Source organism: Dendrobates tinctorius, unplaced genomic scaffold (genome assembly GCF_039654945.1).
Source record: "Dendrobates tinctorius isolate UK_male_01 unplaced genomic scaffold, ASM3965494v1 ptg000245l, whole genome shotgun sequence".
Lineage (NCBI taxonomy): Eukaryota > Metazoa > Chordata > Amphibia > Anura > Dendrobatidae > Dendrobates > Dendrobates tinctorius.
In genome coordinates, this window is record NW_027361912.1 from 9,461,641 (window position 1) to 9,488,242 (window position 26,602).

At 42.5% G+C, this 26,602-nt stretch overlaps 1 protein-coding gene across 2 annotated transcripts in view; it reads left to right on the forward strand.

Annotated features, from left to right (window-relative positions):
• Positions 1 to 26,602, forward strand: part of LOC141060811 (lysozyme C-1-like) — a 112,802-nt gene that overhangs the window by 42,457 nt on the left and 43,743 nt on the right. The window lies entirely within an intron of this gene.

Genomic DNA, 26,602 nt, shown 5'->3' on the forward strand with positions numbered 1-26,602 from the left:
TTGACCTATTTCGCCTTTTGCATCAGCTGAATGTCCAACATCAGCATATGCCACTTTCTAAAACTCCCTAACTGTGCTGCCTCCCCCCCCATGGCCGGGGTCACCACCTAGCGCACAACACCGTGTGAGTGCCGTTGCCCTGGACAGGTGGGTAGGCCGACTCTTGGGCGCGGGCACTGGCACAGGGTCCCTCATAGTACAATCAAGTGTCTCTGATGGTGGTGGTGCACACCCACCGTCAGACACACCGCCGTACTATGAGGGGCCAAGTGCCAGTACCGACGCCCACGAGTGGGCCCCCCTTGCTTAGGCAGGGCCCCAGCATTTGCAATCTTTACCTCTCCCTGCTCCTCCGCTGTGTAGTCTGGGCCGTCAAATCCATTCTGTGCCTGACACCATCTGAGCCTGCCTCCTGGTGTATTGACATATATTTTGAATGTGTACGCTATCCATACATGTTATCCGGGGATACGGTACCCTTTCTCACCTTTGTGCAATCACGTGCAATCCATACTGGGCCTAACACCGTCTGAGCCTGCCTCCTGATGTATAGACATATATTTTGAATGTGTACGCTATCCATACATGTTATCCGGGGATACGGTACCCTTTCTCACCTTTGTGCAATCACGTGCAATCCATACTGGGCCTAACACCGTCTGAGCCTGCCTACTAATGTATAGACATATATTTTGAATGTGTACGCTATCCATACATGTTATCCGGGGATACGGTACCCTTTCTCACCTTTGAGCAAACACGTGCAAGCCATACTGGGCCTAACACCGTCTGAGCCTGCCTCCTGATGTATAGACATATATTTTGAATGTGTACGCCATCCATACATGTTATCCGGGGATACGGTACCCTTTCTCACCTTTGTGCAATCACGTGCAAGCCATACTGGGCCTAACACCGTCTGAGCCTGCCTCCTGATGTATAGACATATATTTTGAATGTGTACGCTATCCATACATGTTATCCGGGGATACGGTAACCTTTCTCACCTTTGTGCAATCACTTGCAAGCCATACTGGGCCTAACACCATCTGAGCCTGCCTCCTGATGTATAGACATATATTTTGAATGTGTACGCTATCCATACATGTTATCCGGGGATACGGTAACCTTTCTCACCTTTGTGCAATCACGTGTAACCCATACTGGGCGTGAGAACGGCTGGCGAGCTGTTAAGCAAGCTACAGCACCTGTGGTTTGCACATGTAAGTTTTTCATTTTTTTCAGGAATGACGGTTAGGCCTAATTCCGGAACTGCGGTTGACCTGCACTTACTGGGAAATCATCGTTCGCGAGTAATAATTGTAATCAGTGATCCCCATCACTAACGTTGTTCAGCGGGTTATCTGCACCTGTAAGCGACAAACGCTGGCCTTTTCAGTGTAGCGCACATGCAGCCACAGACATGTAAGGGCATGACACACCAGTTATTGGCCAGTCTCATGTGCCAGAGCCTCACGTGTCCCTCTAGTAAGCCAGACTCGGACCGCGGGGCATGACGGAGTCTCGTTCGTTAACGGAATTAAGCTTGCAATGTGTGCATCTGTTCTGTAGCTGGCATGGTTGAGGTTGCCCGTGTTGAGTCAAATTACGCCGTAGGCTCCACTCCTGGTGGTGCCCTTCTGGACATTCCTTTAAGGTTCAGCTTTGCAACCATACTGCCCACGTATAACAAACACTTTGCCTTCATGAACGCTGTTTGGAGGGTCATGACTCGTGGGAATAACGCCGCCCAATCAGTTAACCTGCTAGAGAGATCCTTCGTTGCTCCCAAGCATGACATCACACTCCCTAGGAGGAAGGTAATGCCACTGTGGCGACCGTACTCCTGGGGGCGACACAAGTGCACTGATGCCCAGCCACTGCTCGATGAATCTGCTGGTACATTGACCCAGACCACTACATTCCCCTCGCACGCTACCCGGCCTGAATCTGACCCTGATGAAACTCAGGTTACCCTTCCCATATACAGTTCCATCTTACACGGTGACAAAGAGGAAGATGCAGATGAAAGTACAGGTTCGGCCCACCCGCTATCAGACACACCATAGTACTATCAGGGGCCCTGTGCCAGTGCCGTCGCCAACAAGTGGGCCCCCCCTGCTTGCTCAGGATCACAGCACTTGCAAGGTTGAAATACTGTGCAGTGAGATGGAAGATTTGGACGACGAGGAGTCAAGACTAGTACAGGGATTCCCTAGCGAGGAGACTTATTTGATTGTTTTCAATGTTGGGACAGCAATTTTTGGGGAGCACTATACTCTGGAGAATGATAGATGGGGCCCACCATACACTGGAACATTCCAAAGGTGGACATCAGACACTGGAGCAGCATTTACAGGGCCCATTATACACTAGAGCATTAGAAATGGGGCCCATTATGTTTGGAGCATTATTTGGGCCCATAAGACAGTGGAGCTTCATCCATGGGGACCAACATATACTGTAGCATTATGTGGAGCTCATCATATACTGTTTCAAACATTATATGGGACCAATGATTCTGTATGGAGAAATAGATGGGCCTCGTCATGGGATGTAAAAAGCGAAGTATTTTTCATTGTACTATACCGCTATTTCTCTGCTGTATCGGAGCATGATGAGTTGTGGTATTATGTGTTAAAGGGGCGCTCTTTCGCCCAGGGCACATGAAAACCTGGAGCCAGCCCTACCCCCCCACAACTTTAGCAAAATAACCCCCATTTTTCAGTGCGTAACTTGTATTATGAAGTTAATTAAGGTTGACCAGCTTAAGTAAGAAGAATTGATGCTTTTGGCATTCAAATGAGCACTGTAGGTTTGTTTCCTGTCCTCCTCTCACTGCCGACTTTTATTCCCCATTGACTTACATTGGGTTTCGTGTTTCGGGACGACCCCGACTTTTCCCTATAATCGGCCGATCTTGCTCGACCCGACTTTTCGAAAAGTCGGGTTTCACGAAACGAAACTCGACCATAAAAAAACAAAAGTCGCTCAACTCTACTCATCATCATTGTTCATATTTATTTTAGTATAACAAACCAAGGGTATACACAAAAGACATCCTGAACATCAATAAACATCACTAAAATTCACTGATAATTGATCAGGTGCTGCCATTTTTTAAATTTCCAGACACCCTCTGCATCAGAACCACCACCGCCTTCGCTGTCTAATTTATAAATCAAGTATAATCTAGAAAGGATCAGCCCGACACACTTATTCACAGATACATGCTTCTCTTTGAAAATTCCTAAATTCCTCACATCCCATAAACTCTGCATCACACAAGTCATAATTAACCATAGGATTCTATTTTTCACACGACCACATGCACCAATTCCAAACATCGCAACACGCCAGTCAATAAAACTCACACCTGCTAACTCCTTACACAACCCACCTACACACTTCCACACACTGCACGCGTAATCACAGTTCCACATAGTATGCCACACAGTTTCACATCCACCACATCCTTCCCTTGGGCACACATCAGTTCTGGTCAGACCTCGTCTCTTCTGAACCTGTCGCACAGGCAAAATATTGTGCAAGGACATTCATACAATATCCCTTTGTCTATTAGACATCCCGTGCATTTCCAAACTCTTCCATGTAACCAAAACTTCATTCCCTCGCATCCCCACAATATTACATTCCACATCATTCTTACGTATTATTTTCATCACATTCTTAGCCATTCTAAAATCATTCATCGGTACACTCAGTAAATCATGCTTCCTCACAAACTTCTCAATCACCTCATACCAGACCGGACACTGGAAAGCAACAGGCACTCTAGCATCCCCCTTTCTCCAACATAAGCCATATAACATCCAACCAGTAGAATAACTTGCCATATACGCGCCCTTATTTCCTTTATTCAGCAAAATAACAAGTTTTGATATACTGAAGCCCCAGAAAAATCTCAATGTTTGGAAAGGCCATGCCACCATGGTGACACACCTTAAAAAGACTTTCTATTTTAAGTTTCTCTATTTTACTGCTCCAGAAAAAAGTAAAAACTAACTTTTCCACTCTTTTTATTTTCCTACATGATGGTGGAAAAACTGTTGCAATAAAAAGCAAAATCGGAAGAATCACTGCTTTTATGACCAAAATCTTACCACTCAAGGTCAAGTCTCTCAGTCGCCAAAAATGTAACTTACGCTCTATGCGCAATCCACACTCCTCCCAGCTCTCCTTACCTTCCAAGTCCTTATTAAATAATACTCCCAGCACTTTGATAGCACCCTCCTCACACTTTACCCCCCCCATTTTAACCTTGTCATCCCAAAACATTTAAAACTACATTTATTCCAATTCACTCTAAAGCCAGATGCACCACAGAAAAACTCCAGAAGCAACTTAACCCTACTCATAGACGCAACACTTTCACTCACAGCCACAACATCACCCATATATCCAAGAACTTTCACATGCTTCCCACCACTCCCAGGTACCAGCAAACCTCACATCATTTTATCACGTCTCACCAAGCACAACAAAGGTTCAACCACACATACAAACAAGACAGAGGACATGGGACACCCCTGCCTTACACCAGACTTAATATTCACTTTCTCACTCAACCACCCATTAACAAGAAACTCACTTGACACACAATCATACAAAGACATTATCCCATTCACAAATTTTTGAGGAAATCCCATTCTATCCAGAACTTTAAACAAAAATACATGCGAGACCCTATCAAACGCTTTGTCAAAATCAATTGACAGAAACATACACTTCCGTTTCCTTCCCATGCAGTCTCCAATCAAATCCCTTAATAACAATAAGTTATCACTCATACTTCTCCCAGGCACAGCACACACTTGATCCTCATCCACAACACTACCAATCACCTCACGTATACGATTCGCCAACAATTTGCTATAGATTTTGTAATCTGCGTTCAGCAATGTTATAGGTCTCCAATTCTCTAAACACTTTCTCTCACCTTTCTTATGCACAAGCACAACCACCCCCTCTTTCATTGATTCACACAACTTACCACTCTCCCACATATACTTACTTCCTATCCAGGATTTTATCCATATCAGCCTTTCTCCCATTCATTTTCTTAAAAAAGAACCTCGTGCACTTTTCATCTTTGTCAAGATGTTCTGTTTTGGTGCGATAGATGATTTCTTTCCCTTTTTCATCCATAACACTCTTTAATTCACTCTTTGTCTCAGCCAGCAGATCAGACACATCCATGCCACTTTCTCCACACTTCCTTAACCAGTCTAAGCGCCTGTTAAAATCATTAAATCTACTCCGATAAATAGCAGCTTTTTTATAGCCCCACTTTTTGAAGAATTTTTTGCAACACACCTTAACCCAGTCCCACCATTCCAGCACACACACAAAATCCCTCTTACATACTCTCCACTCCTTATACTTTATTTTTAATTCATTCATCACATCCTCATCTTCTAACAATCTTACATTCAGCTTCCAAACCCCACCCCCATACACACGGTCATCAATCGCACTAAACACACCTCTCAAACACTCATGATCAGAAAAAGGTACAGCATTTTGTTCAAAATTCATACACAACATATTTTTGGAAAACAACATTTTATCTATCCTGGATGCAATACCACCCCTATCAGGATGATACGTTGGCGGTGGTGGGATGCCAAATTTCAGAGCAGCAGCATCTAGAAGGGAAAAATCAGAAATAAGATTGGATAACTTTTTACCAGTTATGTCACAATTCCCTTCTGTGGTGCAATGAAAGTCTCCAACTAAAACTGTAGGCATTTTGCCCGGAAGAAACAAACTTAATTTTTCCAAAAGAGCCAGACGCTCCTTTTTCCTGTCGTGTCCTGATGGACAGTACACATTAATAATTCTAGCCCGCCACCCCCTATAGCTAACATGTGCAATTATACATCTACCCACCTCTACCACTGTGTAGCTATCTAAACTAATCTCCCTGTTACCCATTAATATCCCTACACCATCATTCCTATTAACACATGAGCCAGACCATATATGCTGTCCGTAAGGCCAGTCCTTATCGCTTGGAGCGTCCACAATCCCACATTCCTGAAGACAAAAGATGTGAGCATTCATCTGTTTACTATAATCTAGAACGATTGCCCTCCTGAATTTGGATCTAATTTGCCTGACATTCAGGGACACAATGCCCCAACCAGCTTGGGGAACCATAACATGACTGTGTTATTTACATGACGACAAACACGCCACTTCCTCTTCAGCCGTTTTCGTCTTCCATCTGGAACTGCAACTCCTTGAATCTGTTTACGTCTGCGGGAATGCCTAAAAAAGCATTGGTGTCAGGAGAGAAGACATTTTGAGGGTAACTACGCTCACTCACCGGACTTAAACCAACTTCACTGGGGTCTGCCCAATCTGTTCTGGGCTTCTTACAAGAATTTCCAGGCTCCTCATCCTCAGAGGACCTCGCAAGAGTGAAGTCACCTTGATCTCCACAACTGGCCAACTCCTCCTCAGTAGCAAACCAAGATACACTGGGGGTATTGCCAAGAGTACTCTCCAACTCCCCCTCCCCACAGACATCAGACTGAAGAGGGAGCTCACATTCAACATCAGTAGCTTCCAAAACTGCCACCTCTGGGCTGGGAGACTCCGTTTGGGGCAGGACCTCCTCATGTGCATCCATGATTTCAGGTTCCTCAATAAGTTCCAGGTCTGAAACCTGTGGAATGTCAACAACAGCAGCAGGGGGTGCAGCTGCCCCACCTGAGACCTCAGCGTAAGACCTAGGACTGATCCTGGCCTTACAGTCCCGATACTTATGGCCCTCCTCACCACAAGCATTACACATAACAGGATTTGTGCAGTCTTTTGCCATATGGCCAGAAGCATTGCAATTCCTGCAAGTTGGCATCTCCTTGCAACTATCCTGGGTATGCCCGAAATTTTTACACCTCCTGCAATACATCGGGGCATCTGGAAAGAACAAAAAAACAGTATTTTTCCCAATTGAGGGGGGTAATGGATGCCTCCCGGGCCTTGGGGATCCATCCCAAATCTCACAAAAAATTTGTACTTCCCAGTCCAGAGCGCTTCTCCATTCAGGACCCTGTGGGAGTACTGAACATAAATGCAATATCTTTTCAAAAATAAAGCAATGTCCTTCAGGGAAACAAAAGGGTTGTGCATGAAAACTGCAAGTGGGATATCTCCCTTAGAGTACAGCACAGTAAAGGTAAGACCTTCCAGCAAAGGATTTGCCACTCCATTTTTCAGGGCAGTAAACAAATTCTGGCAAGCCGCCATAGAAGATAGCACCAGTACATAACTGCCTTCTCTCCTAAACTCCTGCAGGCATATTATATCGGACTTCTGAATCTTCAGGATGTCATAAAACACCATCTTGACCAAATATCCCAGGGAAAAATGCAACTTCTTATCTTCAGCGTTGTCAATCCTGAATCCATTTTTAACCCTGCTATCACCGGTCCCAGAGAATTGAAGTCGGACTCCCATCATCCACATCTCCAAGGGTCTCCTCCCCGAAACCTCCTGGCTATCTCCCAAAAGTAGCGACCGGCTTAAGCCACCGAAGTGGCGATGCCGGAAGGCCAAGAGACAACACTCAAGACATTCTTTTTTTTTTTTTAAAACCATTCAGGTTAGTTATAAACAACTCAATATAAGCTCTTCAACTTAAACGTCGTTGTTTCAACTCTCATCATCATGGTTCATATTTATTTTAGTTTAACAAACCAAGGGTATTCACAAAAGACATCCTGAACATCAATAAACATCACTAAAATTCACTGATATTTGATCAGGTGCTGCCATTTTTTAAATTTCCAGACACCCTCTGCATCAGAACCACCACCGCCTTCGCTGTCTAATTTATAAATCAAGTATAATCTAAAAAGGATCAGCCCGACACACTTATTCACAGATACATGCTTCTCTTTGAAAATTCCTAAATTCCTCACATCCCACAAACTCTGCATCACACAAGTCATAATTAACCATAGGATTCTATTTTTCACACGACCACATGCACCAATTCCAAACATCGCAACACGCCAGTCAATAAAACTCACACCTGCTAACTCCTTACACAACCCACCTACACACTTCCACACACTGCACGCGTAATCACAGTCCCACATAGTATGCCACACAGTTTCACATCCACCACATCCTTCCCTTGCGCACACATCAGTTCTGCTCAGACCTCGTCTCTTCTGAACCTGTCGCACAGGCAAAATATTGTGCAAGGACATCCATACAATATCCCTTTGTCTATTAGACATCCCATGCATTTCCAAACTCTTCCATGCAACCGAAACTTCATTCCCTCTCAACCCCACAATATTACATTCCACATCATTCTTACGTATTATTTTCATCACATTCTTAGCCATTCTAAAATCATTCATCGGTACACTCAGTAAATCATGCTTCCTCACAAACTTCTCAATCACCTCATACCAGACTGGACACTTGAAACCAAAAGGCACTCTAGCATCCCTCTTTCTCCAACATAAGCCATATAACATCCAACCAGCAGAATAACTTGCCATATACGCTCCCTTATTCCCTTTATTCAGCAAAATAACAACAGTTTTGATATACTGAAGCCCCAGAAAAATCTCAATGTTTGGAAAGGCCATGCCACCATGGTGACACGCCTTGAAAAGACTCTCTCTCTTAAGTTTCTCTATTTTACTGCTCCAGAAAAAAGTGAAAACTAAGTTTTCCACTCTTTTTATTTTCCTACATGATGGTGGAAAAACTGTTGCAATAAAAAGCAAAATCGGAAGAATCACGGCTTTTATGACCAAAATCTTACCACTCAAGGTCAAGTCTCTCAGTCGCCAAAAATTTAACTTGCGTTCTATGCGCAATCCACACTCCTCCCAGCTCTCCTTACCTTCCAAGTCCTTATTAAATGATACTCCCATCACTTTGATAGCACCCTCCTCACACTTTACTTCCTCCATTTTAACCCTGTCATCCCCAAAACATTTAAAACTACATTTATTCCAATTCACTCTAAAGCCAGATGCACCACAGAAAAACTCCAGAAGCAACTTAACCCTACTCATAGACGCAACACTTTCACTCACAGCCACAACATCATCCATATATCCAAGAACTTTCACATGCTTCCCACCACTCCCAGGTACCAACAAACCTCGCATCATTTTATCACGTCTCACCAAGCACAACAGAGGTTCAATCACACATACAAACAAAACAGGGGACATGGGACACCCCTGCCTTACACCAGACTTAATATTCACTTTCTCACTCAATCACCCATTAACAAGAAACTCACTTGACACACAATCATACAAAGACATTATCCCATTCACAAATTTTTGAGGAAATCCCATTCTATCCAGAACTTTAAACAAAAATACATGCGAGACCCTATCAAACGCTTTCTCAAAATCAATTGACAGAACCACACACTTCCGTTTCCTTCCCATGCAGTCTCCAATCAAATCCCTTAATAACAATAAGTTATCACTCATACTTCTTCCAGGCACAGCACACGCTTGATCCTCATCCACAATACTACCAATCACCTCACGCATGCGATTCGCCAACAATTTGCTATAGATTTTGTAATCTGCGTTCAGCAATGTTATAGGTCTCCAATTCTCTAAACACTTTCTCTCACCTTTCTTATGCACAAGCACAACCACCCCCTCTTTCATTGATTCACACAACTCACCACTCTCCCACATATACTTACATATCTCAGTCAAATCAGCACCCAGAAAATCCCACGCCTTCACATAGAATTCTACCGCAATCCTTCTTTACCTGGAGTCTTATTCTTTTTAGCACTCTTCATCACATTTTCTACTTCTTCCATAATTACGTCCTCATTCAAAATATCACATTCTCCACTATCCAACTTGTTCTCTAACCCATTCAGCACTTCTGAAACAAGACCAGAATCAATCCATTTTTTATCATATAACTTGCTATAGAACCTATTCACCTCCTTTATCACATTGTCACCTGACACACACACAAACCATTCCTATCCAGGATTTTATCCATATCAGCCTTTCTCCCATTCATTTTCTTAAAAAAGAACCTTGTGCACTTTTCATCTTTCTCAAGATGTTCTATTTTGGTGCGATAGATGATTTCTTTCCCTTTTTCATCCATAACACTCTTTAATTCACTCTTTGTCTCAGCCAGCAGATCAGACACATCCATGCCACTTTCTCCACACTTCCTTAACCAGTCTAAGCGCCTGTTAAAATCATTAAATCTACTCCGATAAATAGCAGCTTTTTTATAGCCCCACTTTTTGAAGAATTTTTTGCAACACACCTTAACCCAGTCCCACCATTCCAGTACACATGCAAAATCCCTCTTACATACTCTCCACTCTTCACGCTTTATTTTTAATTCATTCATCACATCCTCATCTTCTAACAATCTTACTTTCAGCTTCCAAACCCCACCCCCATACACACGGTCATCAGTCGCACTAAACACACCTCTCAAACACTCATGATCAGAAAAAGGTACAGCATTTTGTTCAAAATTCATACACAACATATTTTTTGAAAACAACATTTTATCTATCCTGGATGCAATACCACCCCTATCAGGATGGTACGTTGGCGGTGGTGGGATGCCAAATTTCAGAGCAGCAGCATCTAGAAGGGAAAAATCAGAAATAAGATTGGATAACTTTTTACCAGTTATGTCACAATTCCCTTCTGTGGTGCAATGAAAGTCTCCAACTAAAACTGTAGGCATTTTGCCCGGAAGAAACAAACTTAATTTTTCCAAAAGAGCCAGACGCTCCTTTTTCCTGTCGTGTCCTGATGGACAGTACACATTAATAATTCTAGCCCGCCACCCCCTATAGCTAACATGTGCAATTATACATCTACCCACCTCTACCACCGTGTAGCTATCTAAACTAATCTCCCTGTTACCCATTAATATCCCTACACCATCATTCCTATTAACACATGAGCCAGACCATACATGCTGTCCGTAAGGCCAGTCCTTATCGCTGGGAGCGTCCACAATCCCACATTCCTGAAGACAAAAGATGTGAGCATTCATCTGTTTACTATAATCTAGAACGATTGCCCTCCTGAATTTGGATCTAATTTGCCTGACATTCAGGGACACAATGCCCCAACCAGCTTGGGGAACCATAACATGACTGTGTTATTTACAAGACGACAAACACGCCACTTTCTCTTCAGCCGTTTTCGTCTTCCATCTGGAACTGCAACTCCTTGAATCTGTTTACGTCTGCGGGAATGCCTAAAAAAGCATTGGTGTCAGGAGAGAAGACATTCTGAGGGTAACTACGCTCACTCACCGGACTTAAACCAACTTCACCGGGGTCTGCCCAATCTGTTCTGGGCTTCTTACAGGAATTTCCAGGCTCCTCATCCTCAGAGGACCTCGCAAGAGTGAAGTCACCTTGATCTCCACAACTGGCCAACTCCTCCTCAGTAGCAAACCAAGATACACTGGGGGTATTGCCAAGAGTACTTTCCAACTCCCCCTCCCCACAGACATCAGACTGAAGAGGGAGCTCACATTCAACATCAGTAGCCTCCAAAACTGCCACTTCTGGGCTGGGAGACTCCGTTTGGGGCAGGACCTCCTCATGTGCATCCATGATTTCAGGTTCCTCAATAAGTTCCAGGTCTGAAACCTGTGGAATGTCAACAACAGCAGCAGGGGGTGCAGCTGCCCCACCTGAGACCTCAGCGTAAGACCTAGGACTGATCCTGGCCTTACAGTCCCGATACTTATGGCCCTCCTCACCACAAGCATTACACATAACAGGATTTGTGCAGTCTTTTGCCATATGGCCAGAAGCATTGCAATTCCTGCAAGTTGGCATCTCCTTGCAACTATCCTGGGTATGCCCGAAATTTTTACACCTCCTGCAATACATCGGGGCATCTGGAAAGAACAAAAAAACAGTATTTTTCCCAATTGAGGGGGGTAATGGATGCCTCCCGGGCCTTGGGGATCCATCCCAAATCTCACAAAAAATTTGTACTTCCCAAGTCCAGAGCGCTTCTCCATTCAGGAGCCTGTGGGAGTACTGAACATAAATGCAATATCTTTTCAAAAATAAAGCAATGTCCTTCAGGGAAACAAAAGGGTTGTGCATGAAAACTGCAAGTGGGATATCTCCCTTAGAGTACAGCACAGTAAAGGTAAGACCTTCCAGCAAAGGATTTGCCACTCCATTTTTCAGGGCAGTAAACAAATTCTGGCAAGCCGCCATAGAAGATAGCACCAGTACATAACTGCCTTCTCTCCTAAACTCCTGCAGGCATATTATATCAGACTTCCGAATCTTCAGGTTGTCATAAAACACCATCTTGACCAAATATCCCAGGGAAAAATGCAACTTCTTATCTTCAGCGTTGTCAATCCTGAATCCATTTTTAACCCTGCTATCACCGGTCCCAGAGAATTGAAGTCGGACTCCCATCGTCCACAACTCCAAGGGTCTCCTCCCCGAAACCTCCTGGCTATCTCCCAAAAGTAGCGACCGGCTTAAGCCACCGAAGTGGCGATGCCGGAAGGCCAAGAGACAACACTCAAGACATTCTTTTTTTTTTTTTTTAAAACCATTCAGGTTAGTTATAAACAACTCAATATAAGCTCTTCAACTTAAACATCGTTGTTTCTACTCTCATCATCATGGTTCATATTTATTTTAGTTTAACAAACCAAGGGTATTCACAAAAGACATCCTGAACATCAATAAACATCACTAAAATTCACTGATATTTGATCAGGTGCTGCCATTTTTTAAATTTCCAGACACCCTCTGCATCAGAACCACCACCGCCTTCGCTGTCTAATTTATAAATCAAGTATAATCTAAAAAGGATCAGCCCGACACACTTATTCACAGATACATGCTTCTCTTTGAAAATTCCTAAATTCCTCACATCCCACAAACTCTGCATCACACAAGTCATAATTAACCATAGGATTCTATTTTTCACACGACCACATGCACCAATTCCAAACATCGCAACATGCCAGTCAATAAAACTCACACCTGCTAACTCCTTACACAACCCACCTACACACTTCCACACACTGCACGCGTAATCACAGTCCCACATAGTATGCCACACAGTTTCACATCCACCACATCCTTCCCTTGCGCACACATCAGTTCTGCTCAGACCTCGTCTCTTCTGAACCTGTCGCACAGGCAAAATATTGTGCAAGGACATCCATACAATATCCCTTTGTCTATTAGACATCCCATGCATTTCCAAACTTTTCCATGCAACCGAAACTTCATTCCCTCTCAACCCCACAATATTACATTCCACATCATTCTTACGTATTATTTTCATCACATTCTTAGCCATTCTAAAATCATTCATCGGTACACTCAGTAAATCATGCTTCCTCACAAACTTCTCAATCACCTCATACCAGACTGGACACTTGAAACCAACAGGCACTCTAGCATCCCTCTTTCTCCAACATAAGCCATATAACATCCAACCAGCAGAATAACTTGCCATATACGCTCCCTTATTCCCTTTATTCAGCAAAATAACAACAGTTTTGATATACTGAAGCCCCAGAAAAATCTCAATGTTTGGAAAGGCCATGCCACCATGGTGACACGCCTTGAAAAGACTCTCTCTCTTAAGTTTCTCTATTTTACTGCTCCAGAAAAAAGTGAAAACTAAGTTTTCCACTCTTTTTATTTTCCTACATGATGGTGGAAAAACTGTTGCAATAAAAAGCAAAATCGGAAGAATCACCGCTTTTATGACCAAAATCTTACCACTCAAGGTCAAGTCTCTCAGTCGCCAAAAATTTAACTTACGTTCTATGCGCAATCCACACTCCTCCCAGCTCTCCTTACCTTCCAAGTCCTTATTAAATGATACTCCCATCACTTTGATAGCACCATCCTCACACTTTACCCCCTCCATTTTAACCCTGTCATCCCCAAAACATTTAAAACTACATTTATTCCAATTCACTCTAAAGCCAGATGCACCACAGAAAAACTCCAGAAGCAACTTAACCCTACTCATAGATGCAACACTTTCACTCACAGCCACAACATCATCCATATATCCAAGAACTTTCACATGCTTCCCACCACTCCCAGGTACCAACAAACCTCGCATCATTTTATCACGTCTCACCAAGCACAACAGAGGTTCAATCACACATACAAACAAAACAGGGGACATGGGACACCCCTGCCTTACACCAGACTTAATATTCACTTTCTCACTCAATCACCCATTAACAAGAAACTCACTTGACACACAATCATACAAAGACATTATCCCATTCACAAATTTTTGAGGAAATCCCATTCTATCCAGAACTTTAAACAAAAATACATGCGAGACCCTATCAAACGCTTTCTCAAAATCAATTGACAGAACCATACACTTCCGTTTCCTTCCCATGCAGTCTCCAATCAAATCCCTTAATAACAATAAGTTATCACTCATACTTCTTCCAGGCACAGCACACGCTTGATCCTCATCCACAATACTACCAATCACCTCACGCATGCGATTCGCCAACAATTTGCTATAGATTTTGTAATCTGCGTTCAGCAATGTTATAGGTCTCCAATTCTCTAAACACTTTCTCTCACCTTTCTTATGCACAAGCACAACCACCCCCTCTTTCATTGATTCACACAACTTACCACTCTCCCACATATACTTACATATCTCAGTCAAATCAGCACCCAGAAAATCCCACGCCTTCACATAGAATTCTACCGCAATCCTTCTTTACCTGGAGTCTTATTCTTTTTAGCACTCTTCATCACATTTTCTACTTCTTCCATAATTACGTCCTCATTCAAAATATCACATTCTCCACTATCCAACTTGTTCTCTAACCCATTCAGCACTTCTGAAACAAGACCAGAATCAATCCATTTTTTATCATATAACTTGCTATAGAACCTATTCACCTCCTTTATCACATTGTCACCTGACACACACACAAACCATTCCTATCCAGGATTTTATCCATATCAGCCTTTCTCCCATTCATTTTCTTAAAAAAGAACCTTGTGCACTTTTCATCTTTCTCAAGATGTTCTATTTTGGTGCGATAGATGATTTCTTTCCCTTTTTCATCCATAACACTCTTTAATTCACTCTTTGTCTCAGCCAGCAGATCAGACACATCCATGCCACTTTCTCCACACTTCCTTAACCAGTCTAAGCGCCTGTTAAAATCATTAAATCTACTCCGATAAATAGCAGCTTTTTTATAGCCCCACTTTTTGAAGAATTTTTTGCAACACACCTTAACCCAGTCCCACCATTCCAGTACACATGCAAAATCCCTCTTACATACTCTCCACTCTTCACGCTTTATTTTTAATTCATTCATCACATCCTCATCTTCTAACAATCTTACTTTCAGCTTCCAAACCCCACCCCCATACACACGGTCATCAGTCGCACTAAACACACCTCTCAAACACTCATGATCAGAAAAAGGTACAGCATTTTGTTCAAAATTCATACACAACATATTTTTGGAAAACAACATTTTATCTATCCTGGATGCAATACCACCCCTATCAGGATGGTACGTTGGCGGTGGTGGGATGCCAAATTTCAGAGCAGCAGCATCTAGAAGGGAAAAATCAGAAATAAGATTGGATAACTTTTTACCAGTTATGTCACAATTCCCTTCTGTGGTGCAATTAAAGTCTCCAACTAAAACTGTAGGCATTTTGCCCGGAAGAAACAAACTTAATTTTTCCAAAAGAGCCAGACGCTCCTTTTTCCTGTTGTGTCCTGATGGACAGTACACATTAATAATTCTAGCCCGCCACCCCCTATAGCTAACATGTGCAATTATACATCTACCCACCTCTACCACCGTGTAGCTATCTAAACTAATCTCCCTGTTACCCATTAATATCCCTACACCATCATTCCTATTAACACATGAGCCAGACCATACATGCTGTCCGTAAGGCCAGTCCTTATCGCTTGGAGCGTCCACAATCCCACATTCCTGAAGACAAAAGATGTGAGCATTCATCTGTTTAATATAATCTAGAACGATTGCCCTCCTGAATTTGGATCTAATTTGCCTGACATTCAGGGACACAATGCCCCAACCAGCTTGGGGAACCATAACATGACTGTGTTATTTACATGACGACAAACACGCCACTTCCTCTTCAGCCGTTTTCGTCTTCCATCTGGAACTGCAACTCCTTGAATCTGTTTACGTCTGCGGGAATGCCTAAAAAGCATTGGTGTCAGGAGAGAAGACATTCTGAGGGTAACTACGCTCACTCACCGGACTTAAACCAACTTCACCGGGGTCTGCCCAATCCGTTCTGGGCTTCTTACAGGAATTTCCAGGCTCCTCATCCTCAGAGGACCTCGCAAGAGTGAAGTCACCTTGATCTCCACAACTGGCCAACTCCTCCTCAGTAGCAAACCAAGATACACTGGGGGTATTGCCAAGAGTACTCTCCAACTCCCCCTCCCCACAGACATCAGACAGAAGAGGGAGCTCACATTCAACATCAGTAGCTTCCAAAACTGCCACCTCTGGGCTGGGAGACTCCGTTTGGGGCAGGACCTCCTCATGTGCATCCATGATTTCAGGTTCCTCAATAAGTTCCAGGTCTGAAACCTGTGGAATGTCAACAACAGCAGCAGGGGGTGCAGCTGCCCCACCTGAGACCTCAGCGTAATACCTAGGACTGATCCTGGCCTTACAGTCCCGATACTTATGGCCCTCCTCACCACAAGCATTACACATAACAGGATTTGTGCTGTCTTTTGCCATATGGCCAGAAGCATTGCAATTCCTGCAAGTTGGCATCTCCTTGCAACTATCCTGGGTATGCCTGAAATTTTTACACCTCCTGCAATACATCGGGGCATCTGGAAAGAACAAAAAAACAATATTTTTCCCAATTGAAAAATTAAGAGGGGGTAATGGATGCCTCCCGGGCCTTGGGGATCCATCCCAAATCTCACAAAAAATTTGTACTTCCCAGTCCAGAGCCCTTCTCCATTCAGGACCCTGTGGGAGTACTGAACATAAATGCAATGTCTTTTCAAAAATAAAGCAATGTCCTCCAGGGAAACAAAAGGGTTGTGCATGAAAAATACAAGTGGGATATCTCCCTTAGAGTACAGCACAGTAAAGGTAAGACCTTCCAGCAAAGGATTTGCCACTCCATTTTTCAGGGCAGTAAACAAATTCTGGCAAGCCGCCATAGAAGATAGCACCAGTACATAACTGCCTTCTCTCCTAAACTCCTGCAGGCATATTATATCGGACTTCCGAATCTTCAGGATGTCATAAAACACCATGTTGACCAAATATCCCAGGGAAAAATGCAACTTCTTTTCTTCAGCGATGTCAATCCTGAATCCATTTTTGACCCGGCTATCACCGGTCCCAGAGAATTGAAGTCGGACTCCCATCATCCACAACTCCAAGGATTTCCTCCCCAAAACCTCCTGGCTATCTCCCAAAAGCAGCGACCGGCTTAAGCCACTGAAGTGGCGATGCCAGAAGGCCAGGAGACAACACTCAAGGTATTCAGGAATCTCCACACCTCATCAGTGTGGAGTAGGAAACTGGCTAGCAGGAGCAATGCCTAGTAAAAGACTGTGTAAAATGAGGATGAATGAACTCATGGAGATCAACATCCAACACTGCGGAGACACCATCACATGTTTCTCAACGCAGTGATTCTAGAGCAATGCTCCCATCCCTTATGGGAAATATGCAAAAACATGCAAAACACAAGCCGGGGGTAAAGGGGTTAATATGTAGAAGTTTCTTGAAAAATGCCTCAGGGCACTCAGCCAATGACAGCAGCTCTAGCATAACATAGAAGGGGGATGAGCCAAGTCCTGGGAGTGAGTTTTAAAATTTGAAGTGGCCTTTGGTGGTCAGACATTTTGATAAGACGAGGCCATTTTGTAGGTGAAGGAATTACCTATTTGCTCCCTTCCGGCTTTGCTTAAAATGTGTACTGGCATGAAAAGGGAGTTAAAAGTCTTCATATGAGGAAGACTACCATTGCACCTCTAGGAGGAAGAATTACCTCAGGGAAGAAACAGAGCACAGTGCTGAAGATAAGATATTCAGACTTAATTAAAACCAGAGGTTACTAACATCTGCCTGTCTGCTGATACACAAACGTGAGTGTAATCCCATACATCAGTTTACTGCTGTTTGTAAATAATAATTTGCCCCATTACTTTCAGTAAAATGACTTCTGTTTCAAATTCTTAAGGCTGCTTCATGACTGGGACTCAAACACACCAACTACTACAACCATCATCATCTTCTCCAAGTTGTGTTGATGTCATCAAAGCTTAATCTTAAATGCAGGTGGTTTGATGACTGCTGATGTCCCTGAGGATTTAAAGAGTGCTTTTAAGATAGTATCAGGATCAATGTCAGCTGGAGGATTTTAAGCAACACTGGAGGAGGAAGTTGTATTTAATCTAGATTCACCTTCCTTATTTGATGGGGTGTCACTTAATCTTAGAAGTATGGGCTGGTCTGATGTTATCATACTACCATTCAAAGGAAGATTGCATTTCATTAGTTGTCCATCTAGGTATTTGTTGTATTTTTTGTAGGTATCAACTGCACCTAACTTTCTTACAAACACAACCTCTGCAACTCCAGAATTCAACAAGCAGGTGCACTTCAAGGCACCGCTCCACGATATCTTCCTCTGTGACTCTTGGATGCAAGTTATTAATGGTCATTTTTTTTGCCTTCTAAAGGGCTAAATACAGACTTCTTTGGAGTTGGTCCCACTGATGAACAGGCCTCCTTTGTGACAAGTGTCTGTGCCATGTTGGTCAGAGCCTTTATGTGCAATAAAGTTGTCGAAATCTCATGCTGCATAGACATGTGAGCTGTATATGCATCATTCTGTACCACTTTAGTAAAACATAAAGTTTGACCAAGAGAAAATAAATTTCCAGACATTCACAGACTTTTTTGCACATTGTTGGCACCTGTGATCTTCATCTTCTTGGTGGAGATGTGGGAAAGTTTCAAGTCATCATCAATACCATCATCATCCATATCTTGTAAAGAGGAAATCTGTTGTTTCCGGGGGTCTTGGTTAACAATTTTTATTGGCATTCCTTTAGCAGTGTTCGTTACACCAGAACAAATAGTTTTCGGCTGTGAAATATGGATATTCTTGGTAATATGTATGGGTGAAGATGGAGAACCTTGTGCCACGGGTGTGTTGATAGTTACGGCCAGTGCACTCCTCTTAAACCTTAGTTTTTCATGAGCATCCATCAGTTTGTTTGGTTTTCCTCCAACACTGATCTGCAGCTTTCTAGAATTAAGCATCTCACGAGCATCTTGCGCTTTACCCATTATACAGACACATGCGGCATCTTTGGCAACTTATTTCTCACTGTGATATTTTATGCCAAGCTTCTTTAGATGTGGATGTTACATCTATCTTCTTACAGGCATCAAACGCATTCTGGTAATTGGTGGTGGGTAAACGACTAATCATTGTAGGCTTGATCCTGGATCTCATACCTCCTATAGCCCCCCTGTTATTAACCCTGTACATTCCCATTCCTGCCATCACCATGCCCCTTTTCCTGATCACTTCATCCAATGACTTGTCCGCCATATTTATGCTAAAAACCTGCACCTTCCCAACAGCAATTGTGTGGGAAACCACATTATTGTTTTCAAGGGTGTTTATGATGCCTGTAAACAAAAAAGTTTACACACTATGTAGATGTGTACCCCCAGGGGGAAACGTTTGTCAGACCATACTAAAGTGTATGGGCATTACAAGTATAGGTGACCTGCTCCTTTTTAATGGGAATTTTTGTTTATGAGGCCCTCCTCCATGTTATTGGGGTGTGTGTAACTTTAGAGGAGGGCAGACCTTGCATTCACTTCATGGGCAAACTTTATGAGAGTACAAAATTCATAATAATGTGAACTTTGGTTTCATGCGGCCATCCAGGACGTCTGTTACAAGTGTTAATGGGGTGTGCGTAACTTTGTTGCAGGGAAGCCTTGCAATCAATGCATAGCCTAATATTATGGCAGTACAAAATGAAAATAATGGCAACTTTGGTTTCATGTGGCCATCCAGAGCATCTGTTACAAGTGTTTTTGGGGTGCGTGTAACTTTGGGGCAAGGCAGGCCTTGTATTCAATGCATACGCTAACAGTATGGCAGTACGAAATGAAAAAAATGGCCACTTTGTTTTCATGCGGCCATCCAGAATGTCTGTTCCAAATTATATTGGGGTGCGTGCAACTTTGGGGCAGGGCAGACCTTGCATTCATTTCATAGGCAAACTTTATGGGAGTACAAAAATCATAATAATGAGAACTTTGGTTTCATGTGGCCATCTAGTACGTCAATTCAAAGCGTTATTGAGGTGCGTGCGTTACAAGTGTTAATGGGGTGTGTGTAACTTTGTTGCAGGGCAGGCCTTGCAATGAGTGCATAGGCTAACATTATGGCATTCCCTGCATTTTGAAGTCCGCTTGCCCCCTGCTTGGTCCTGCATCATTCAGATAAGTTATTTGCTGGAATCTTTTTGCATTTGATCAAGTTTTTTTCCTTTCTCTGCTTTGCTGTGTGGGTTCAGCATTGTTCCCTGCTGGGACCAGTGCTGGACCCAATTCCATATGTCACAGCTTATGTCAGTCTGTTCAGTATTGCGAGTCCCCTGTTATATCAGTATCTTTTGTTTTGCTTCCAGTTCACACCAGAATGCTGATCTAGTGGGAGAGAGGTCATGTGGCCTCAGTATTTTTGCATATCAGACGTGTTGGATTTTTCTTAGGGTTTTTTGCATGATTGCAGACAGTATCTTTCCTGTCCTGTTCTATCTAGACAGTTTGGGCCTCATCATTTGCTTACTCTATTTTCTGCCTGTGTTTGTGCCTCATCTTGTCTCACCGGCAATATATGTTTGGGGGCTATATATTCCTTTGGAGTTCTACTCCGGGGCAGTTTAGCTTTCCCCTTTCTTGCTTTAGGCTTAGTTCACTCTTTGGCTGTGCCGAGGCGTCTAGGGCATCGTAGGTACGTCCCACGCCTAATTCTAGTTGTGTTGTTAGTTTTATGGGTTTGCAATCTGCTTAGTTACCAACCTTTCTAGTTTTCTGGTTGCCTAGCTTCTTCTGCCGGCTATCCTCCTCGGTGACGTAATCATAACAGCAAACCTTGCATTCATTTCATAGGCAAACTTTATGGGAGTACAAAAATCATAATAAAGAGAACTTTGGTTTCATGTGGCCATCCAGTACGTTGGGTCAAAGAGTTACTGGGGTGTGTGTAACTTTGGTGCAAGGCAGGTCTTGCATTAAATGCATAGGCTAACAGTATGGCAGTACCAAATGAAAAATAATGAGAACTTTGGTTTCATGTGGACATCCAGGACATCTGTTCCAAGTGTTATTGGGGTGCATGCAACTTTAGAGGAGGGCAGGCCTTGCATTCACTTCATTGGCAAACTTTATGGGAGTAAAAAAATCATAATAATGGGAACTTTGGTTTCATGTGGCCATCCAGGACGTCTGTTACAAGTGTTATTGGGGTGCGTGTAAGTTTGGGGCAGGGCAGGCCTTGCATTCAATGCATAGTCTAATAGTTTGGCAGTACCAAATGAAGAAAATGGCAACTTTGGTTTCATGTGGCCATCCAGAACATCTGTTACAAGTATTATTGGGGTGCTTGTAACTTTGGGGCAAGGCAGCCATTACATTCAATGCATAGGCTAACAGTATGGCAGTACCAAATAAAAAAATGGCAACTTTGGTTTTATGTGGCCATCCAGAACGTCTGTTAAAAGTCTTATTGGAGTGCATGTAACTTTGGCGCAAGGCAGGCCTTGCATTAAATACATAAACAAACACTATGGGAGACCCATTTTCTTATAATAGGAATATTTTTTCATGAGGCCTTCCTGTTGTTCTCATCAAAGAGGTATTGGGGTCCGTCCTAATTTGTCAGCCCAGACAGTCACTGCATAGGCAATAACAGTATAGGAGACCCACTGTTTAATAATGGGAACAACAAAGCATAGCCAGCTGATGCCCCTTTAAGAATATTAATGACGCCTGATGCACTACAAAAATAAGATTTGTGACTTTCAGAGTCCCTCGTTCATAAATGAAACAGGATGTGTCTGATGATGTGTCACACACCTTATGGCCAGCTAAGGTTGTTAAATGTTAAAATGATATTTCCCAGTGAATGCATTTGAATTGGTTGAAAGCAATGCTACTGTTGAAAAATGCATAAAAAACGCTACATGTGAACATAGCCCAAGTGGTGGACGTACATTTTTTTTATTTATTTTGCTTTACATGCAAATCATTACCCTGGAAAGGATGTTCCTTAACGTATTTCCCAGAAAAACCCATTTTGGCTTTGTTTTTGTATATTTCAGTGTGCGCCTGTAAAAGCGGCATAACACTCTGACATTGTTCACAGCTGTGAGCTGGGAGTCAGACCTTTTTAGACACTAAAATGACCCCCTCGGGTCACGGCAAAAATTCTCGGTTTTCCCATAGACTTACATTGGGCTCATTGCTGAGGTCGAGCAAACGAGCATTCCAATTTGCTCGACACTAGCAACGAGCACCCGAGCATTTTAGTGCTTCCTCATCGCTAATACTTACTGGCTGCTGTCTCCTGTTTTTCCCAATCCACACTGGCCCCGATCGGATCATGTGTCATTTTTAATAGAATAGTCTTTTTTTTCTGACAGAGGACCTTTGTGAGTTCTCAGATGACTATTGCTACCTCTGCATCCTCTATAACAATGTTCCCTTCTAGATTGATAGGCATTGCGTGCCGGGTTGCCAACCGTCCAGAGATTCCAGGACAGCCCATAACAATAGGACCATTTTTTTCCCCGACCATAAAAAAAATTAACATGTCCTTGATTTTTCTACAGCTGGATGAACTTACACAGATTTTTATGACTGTAGTTATCGCCCGTTTACAGTGACGGCAGCTCATGTCTTTATATAGTCTAAGTGTCTGTCTAGGGTGCCAGGGGCCCACCAGTAACCAACTCCAAGGCCTTACTTTTCAGCTACATCCAAATGTGACATTATCCTCAATCACAAATATATATATATATATATATATATATATATATATATATATAAAATGAATGAACTGAGCAGATTGATGCATGAATAAGATGTCGCCTTTGTCTGTTCATAGTGATTCAAGTATATTGTGCCAAGTGCTGCTCATATTAGAGGGTGGTAGCTCATTCCTGCAGAGGAGACTACCGGAGGATTCTCTTGTTCTCCTGTGGGCCAGTCCAGGCCTATTAGTATTTATTGGTCTGTAGACATACAGTATATCACTTATGTTAATGATTTATTATGATCATCAAATGTATCCACAAATAAAGCAGTCTGCTCAAGATTTTTTAAGAAGTGTCCAGAAAAAAGGAAAAAATAAAGTTGGCAACCCTGATTGTGTGTTTTGCCCGCTGCCTTTTTCCAGTTCCAGTGTTGGTATTGGCAGCAAGAACAGGAGCCATCATGTCTTGGATAGCTTTGTTTCTCAAGTTGTGCCTTGATTAGTGTTGAGCATTCCGATACCGCAAGTATCGGGTATCGGCCGATACTTGCTGTATCGGAATTCCGATACCGACTTCCGATATTTTTTCAATATCGGAATTCGGCATCGGAATCGGAAGTTCAGTTGATTGACGGCCTGACGTCATCATGATGCGCGGTGTGTGCGCATCATGATGCGCCGTCATTTCGGGCCTTCCGGGGGTCTCTGCCGGCCTGCCGGGGGGCTGTGCCGGCCTGCCGGGGGGCTGTGTGGACTGCCCGGGGTCTGTACCGGCCTGCCGGGGGGCTGTGCCGGCCTGCCGGTGGTTTGTGCACCCTGTGGGGGTCTGTACCGGCCTGCCGGGGGGCTGTGCCGGCCTGCCGGGGGGCTGTGCTGATGTCCGGGGGTCTGTGCAAGCATCGTCCGATGGGACTACAAGTCCCATCGGGCGATGCCTGCTACCATGACAGTGATTGACACATTAGCCAATGATGGGACAGTAGTAGTCCCATCATCCGGCTAATGTGTTAAATGTTAAAAAAAAAAAAAAAAAAAAAAAATACTACATACATACTACATACATGCTACATACATACTACATGCATGCTACATACATACTACATGCTACATACATACTACATGCATGCTACATACATACTACATATATACTACATACATACTACATACATGCTACATACATACTGCATGCTACATACATACTACATACATACTACATACATACTACATGCATGCTACATACATACTACATATATACTACATGCATGCTACATACATACTACATGCTACATACATACTACATATATACTACATACATACTACATACATGCTACATACATACTGCATGCTACATACATACTACATACATACTACATACATACTACATGCATGCTACATACATGCTACATGCATGCTACATACATACTACATGCATGCTACATGCATGCTACATACATACTACATGCTACATACATACCACATACATACTACATACTACATATATACTACATGCATGCTACATACATACTACATGCTACATACATACCACATACATACTACATACATACTACATACATACTACATACATACTACATGCATGCTACATACATACCACATACATACTACATACATACTACATGCTACATACATACTACATATATACTACATGCATGCTACATATATACTACATGCATGCTACATACATACTACATATATACTACATGCATGCTACATACATACTACATGCTACATGCATGCTACATACATACTACATACATACTACATGCTACATACATACCACATATATACTACATACATACAATACATTCATACAATACATACATAGACATACAGTACATATAACATAGAGTAACATACTTACCAATACTTGTCACATTGTTCCCCGAAGCCATTGTCTTTTCCGGAATAAATATTAACATAACAAACCACAAAAATACTCACCCACGATCCGAAGCAGTCCACGAGTGTGTCCCACGACGATCTTGGGTAGAGAACTGCAGCATCAGATGATGCTGCCGTTCTCTACGGGCTGCAGGAATCCAATGACGGAAGGTAGGTATCCTTCCGCACTGTATTCCTCCGCCACTTAAAAAAAAAAAGTCCCTAGTCTCACTTTATGCCATTGCTGTGTGGGAATTTCCCACACAGCAATGGCATAAAGTGAGACTAGGGACTTTTTTTTTTTTAAGTGGCGGAGGAATACAGTGCGGAAGGATACCTACCTTCCGTCATTGGATTCCTGCAGCCCGTAGAGAACGGCAGCATCATCTGATGCTGCAGTTCTCTACCCAAGATCGTCGTGGGACACACTCGTGGACTGCTTCGGATCGTGGGTGAGTATTTTTGTGGTTTGTTATGTTAATATTTATTCCGGAAAAGACAATGGCTTCGGGGAACAATGTGACAAGTATTGGTAAGTATGTTACTCTATGTTATATGTACTGTATGTCTATGTATGTATTGTATGAATGTATTGTATGTATGTAGTATATATGTGGTATGTATGTAGCATGTAGTATGTATGTAGAATGTATGTAGCATGCATGTAGCATGTAGTATGTATGTAGCATGCATGTAGTATATATGTAGTATGTATGTAGCATGTAGTATGTATGTAGCATGCATGTAGTATATATGTAGTATGTATGTAGCATGTAGTATGTATGTAGCATGCATGTAGTATTTATGTAGTATGTATGTAGCATGTAGTATGTATGTAGCATGTAGTATGTATGTAGCATGCATGTAGTATGTATGTAGCATGCATGTAGTATGTATATGGTATGTATGTAGCATGTAGTATGTATGTAGCATGCATGTAGTATATATGTGTTATGTATGTGGTATGTATGTAGCATGCATGTAGCATGCATGTAGTATGTATGTAGTATGTATGTAGTATATATGTAGTATGTATGTAGCATGTAGTATGTATGTAGTATGTATGTAGCATGCATGTAGCATGCAGTATGTATGTAGCATGCATGTAGTATATATGTAGTATGTATGTAGCATGTAGTATGTAGCATGCATGTAGTATATATGTAGTATGTAGCATGTAGTATGTATGTAGCATGCATGTAGTATATATGTGTTATGTATGTAGCATGTAGCATGCATGTAGCATGCATGTAGTATGTATGTAGTATATATGTGGTATGTATGTAGCATGCAGTATGTATGTAGCATGCATGTAGTATATATGTAGTATGTATGTTGCATGTAGTATTTATGTAGTATGAATGTAGCATGTATGTAGTATGTAGTATGAATGTAGCATGTATGTAGTATGCATGTTGTATGTATGTAGCATGTAATTTTTTTTTTTTTTTTTTTTTTTTTACATTTAACACATTAGCCGGATGATGGGACTACTACTGTCCCATCATTGGCTAATGTGTCAATCACTGTCATGGTAGCAGGCATCGCCCGATGGGACTTGTAGTCCCATCGGACGATGCCTGCACAGAC